This window comes from Temnothorax americanus, unplaced genomic scaffold, assembly GCF_048541705.1.
Source record: "Temnothorax americanus isolate GAGA-0224 unplaced genomic scaffold, ASM4854170v1 Scaffold54, whole genome shotgun sequence".
In the NCBI taxonomy this organism is placed as follows: Eukaryota; Metazoa; Arthropoda; class Insecta; order Hymenoptera; family Formicidae; genus Temnothorax; species Temnothorax americanus.
The window spans coordinates 535,187-539,717 of NW_027509696.1; the positions used below are offsets into that span (position 1 = coordinate 535,187).

At 38.2% G+C, this 4,531-nt stretch overlaps 1 long non-coding RNA gene across 5 annotated transcripts; it reads right to left on the reverse strand.

The window, feature by feature from the left end:
- Positions 1-402: 402 nt before the first annotated feature.
- On the reverse strand, positions 403-4,442 carry LOC143904559 (uncharacterized). 5 transcript variants are annotated; one of them, XR_013258966.1, is made up of 5 exons: positions 4,137-4,338; positions 2,346-3,966; positions 1,668-1,942; positions 1,268-1,381; positions 403-1,200 (listed from the first exon to the last, which is right to left on the reverse strand). It is a non-coding gene; the product is annotated as an uncharacterized LOC143904559 (long non-coding RNA). The 5 variants fall into 5 exon arrangements; XR_013258965.1 differs by having other exon boundaries at positions 403-1,381; positions 1,685-1,942; XR_013258968.1 differs by lacking the exons at positions 403-1,200; positions 1,268-1,381 and having other exon boundaries at positions 1,411-1,942; positions 4,307-4,442.
- Between the last annotated feature and the right edge of the window lie 89 nt (positions 4,443-4,531).

Below are 4,531 nucleotides of genomic sequence, written 5' to 3' on the forward strand. Positions count from 1 at the left end.
GTTTAATATTGTATCTGTCAATAAATATTTTGAATAATGCTAGATAGTTCAATTTTTACTTAACTGTTACGATTTTCTGTAACACTACGCGAAAGAAACACGTACAGACGCCTATGCTCGCGTTGCGTTGATGATGAGCGTATAAGGTCGATCATCGTGCATATACATGTTTTATATGGATGACTTTCGTGTTTCACATTGGGCACACCGTGAACCCTCCTCGTCGACCTCAAGTGGCCGAGCCGCGAGAATATCTTTATTATGCGAAAGCTGAATTTTTATTCATGAGGGTTGGCCACGGTCGTGGGGTTTTGGGGATGGAGACATTTCGGAGATTGATCTTCAAGCACATTTTGCACACTCCATTTCTACCGCAATAAATATTAGTATAATTTAAAATACACGCAAATCAATTTTATAAATTTTGAAACAAAAATTTATTTCAAAATCTTGGTTGATGTTACATTAGGATAAGCGATAATACATTTTCTGTAAATATCAAACGTGGACAACATGAATACTGATATTTACTGCATGTGGTGCATGGAGATGAAATATATGTACGACTCAGCAGATAACTGTTCGAGATGAGAACAGGTTCTCGGTATCTCCAGCTTTTAACCGCTCGCTGATAAAGAAAGAATCTCTAACTCCGAATATGTGGCAAGATCACAGAAGAAGATGCAACTGGAGAATATAGATAGTTGCCGATAAATGAAATCTTCAATCATAATTAATATTTTTATAATTAAGTTTAAAAATATATAAGTTTTGGAAATTTCTTAAAAAGAAAATTTTATTATTTTTATTTTCTCTGCCTCTCTGAATTATAAATATTTCTATTGTTTAACACTCGAGATAAATTTGTTACACCGAAGAGAAAGCAAAATATGTTAGATAAATTTTTATGTAGCGCCACGCAAGTTCTTACACGGTTACACGGCATTGTGGAAAAAGAAGGAGCCACAGGCTAACATAGTGTAAGGATATACGAAACGTTACTTTATCTTGAAATTGATTATTCTGTTATTTGATGATATTTTGATATTTATTCGAGAACACCATTTAGACGTGATGTTGATACCATATTATATACCTCGGAAAACACGCCTAATCGAACACGGACTTTCGATTTATTACGAAATGACTTCTGTTTGTAATAACAACACGCCGTCACGAATATATCGAAGAAGCTATGGACTAGCACATAATGTGGTCAGATACTACACTTATGATAACACCCGTTTTCAAGGCTGCATATACTCACACAATATCGACTCTCGACCGTGCAACCGGTTCCATTAGGTTCCTCCATAATCTGGTAAATTGGTGCACTTGGCTGCACACCATAATATTCTTATGGAATTAGCAATCTTCTAATCTAAATTATTAAATTTTATGAGGATTGATTAAATTAAATATTTATAATATTTAAATTGGCTAATTTATCAATTATATCTTATATTGTCTTAATGAATTACTTTATACCGTATAGGCAATATATTAACAATTCTTGCTGCAATTATCTAAAAATTAAACATCTTATCTTCAAGGAATTTATTTTCCCACTATAATACGTGAGAAACAGATACTTAAATAGTTTGGTAATAGCCGCTAATTATGTCGAAGAGGTTTTCTATAAAGGCAAAGTCTTCGAAAATTATTACCCGAGGAATACAATTACACAATTTTATCGGTTCCGTGCGCTTCTCAGGTTGCTTAGGATGTAAAGATACGCCGCGAAGAAAAGAATTTCACGCAGAATGCGCTCTTCCCGTCCAGTCCGTTATACACGACCTCTTCACGCTCATTTTCTCGCCATTGTGCCCGGTAATTACCGCATCATTTTGCAGCGGTCGCAGCTGCGAAATCTTGCGCGCACTTATCTCGCGCGGACGTAAGAAAGCCGAGTGGTAGTTTATTGAGGGTTTAACGCAGCATCCTTAAAAGTAAAAAAATATAAAACCCGAAAAAGATTAAGATAGAACATCATAATTTAATCTACTAAAATCGTAATTATTCACCATCTTAATGTATTTTTAACATTTAATTTACAATGTCTTTGCAACTAACATATAAAAAATCGGGCAAATTGAAACTAACTTGGAATTAAATGTGTAATTAAACCTAATTGGTTCGATCATCCTATATATACTTCCAGATAAAAATGATTAAAAGTTTTTTAATTGCTTACAACTCTGTTTGCTATTAATGATAAATAAATCGTTATAAAATCATTAATGAAATTATTTTCTTTGATAGAGAAGTCAGTTCAAATTTAGAGTACAAAATTCCAATAATATAAGATATTTTATAAGAAAAAATGGGTGATGAACTCTGCTCACATTATTACAGGGCCTTACGTCTTGTCCAGGATCTTGAGTAAGGTACGGACGCACGTTCAGTAACGTGTACATGTTCACGTGTATACACTTGATATCCGTGGCTGGTCTGACCTTCATCCTTGACTGGTCATTTCTCTCCCAATGGCCACCGAACGTCTTGAGCCGGCAATCCAGCCGGTCTACGTGTCGAGAACCTCTCTCAGAGACGTAAGAAAAGTGTAAAGGACCGCTGGAACAAGAAACGATACGCTGCGGTAGACGCGGCTTTTGCGGTTCGGTTTGTGTGTAAGACAGAAAATAGCGGCGACCGCAATCTCAGTTGAAGATCATGCGGCATTAAGAACAGAGTTGCGTGTTAAATTATTAACTCCGGAGATACCAATTCCTTTCTTGTTGGTCACATATATTCTCTTCCTGGGATGGAAAATGCGGGTTCGTTTTTAAGACGCAATACGTATGTCATATTTATCGCAACCGGTTCGTCCGCGCCTGGATGAGTTTAATCAAGTTTTTTTTATATTAATGTGTGACACTTCCTGTAACATGAAGTAACGTTAAGAAGACTGCTTAGATTAAACTACCATCGCAATATAATTATATATGATTACCTATGCTAACGAGAAGTTCCCTTATTCGCGAGTGAAACGAACCTAGACTGAATTTGTAGAACGCTTTAGTGATACGCTTTAGTAAGAGCGTCCTTAAGACTGGATCATCCCGTGGTGGTACGAAATGAAACATTGACACAGTTGCGCGTCCTGCAAGGTACCTTGACGTGGGTTAAATTTAAATGCCTTTCACCGACGGCACTCGCGATCATGTAACACCTCACGTAACGCGTAATAACCGGACCCGGAATCGCTCCGGTGAAGACGGTCGTAAAAAATCATCTCGCTCTTTTGGTCAACAAACTTTTAAAATACCCTTCCGCCCGATCGTGCTAGCGAAGGTGCTAGGGAGAAAAGACAATTGAATCTATTTGCCGGCGAATGAACGTGAGAACGGAAACGGACGCTAGAGGTGGCGCAAATTAAGCTTTATTGTTAAGGAACGGCAGGAAGAGGCATTATCGTAAGAAGGAAGTTAGCGGGTAATGAAACGGCGCAAACCAGTCCGAAAATTACGAAACGGCTTACCATTATCGAGCCTTTTGCGAAATGTCCGTTGAATCCGAGCGAAACGATTATTATTACGCGCGCCATCTATTATAACTCATGCCGCGTTAAAGAATTAATTAGCTCAGGATTACAGATAACTGAATATTCGTGTGCAATTAGTGGAGCGGATAATCAATACGTCCTACTTATTGGTCTTATTCTGCTATAGGTTTTTCTATCTTTTCTTCGTTACATTTTTCCATCTTCCCTAAACAATTTTTTATTTCACGAGAAAATTATTATTTCATTGTAACACTGCTTCACATTCATGGACCGGCAAGCCGGGGCATTTAAGCGCAGTCTTTCCAGATGAAGATAACAGACACAGCCGGAGTTATACTTAAGCGAAAATGGAAAATGACATGTAAATCAGATCCAAGAACGGCGCCTTCGCTCGCATACATGCACCGGGATATAATTGACATCGCTCTCCTACTTGCTCAGCGAAGGCCGTCCGAAATGGTCTACGCACAAAGAGATTGGAATAAGACATTATGAAACATATTCCAACGTATATTCTCGCATAGTGTTAGTGAATTATAGAATATTACTAATTCCTTTTGATAAAAGATATAGTAAAGATATACAAGTGATAAGAAAATTGTCAAATAAATGAATATTCAAAAAATGATACCCCGTATAATACTCCATTATCTTCTCAGTAATTATATCAGTTTTGCATACAAATATACAAATTGTTAAAAATTATCAGTATCAACCAAATCTTGAAAGATAATCGCGGTCGGCGGGGAAGATGATCCGGCGGAGACTGCGCCGGAGGTCCGCAGAAAACGAGGTCCTTACTTGATTTGTCACCCACAGCGAAACAAAATATACCGCCCCTCTCTTGCCGATCGCGCGTGACTACACACGTGCACACATTTAACGTACACGCACGCGACACGCACATATCCTTCATGTGTATCCCGTGCAATAAGCCCTGCTTACACGGACGGGCTGTGCGCTCTCTCGCGGTCGCTCGTTCGCCAGCTTGTTCGCTCGCCGCGAGTGGATTCGAGATTTCAGTCG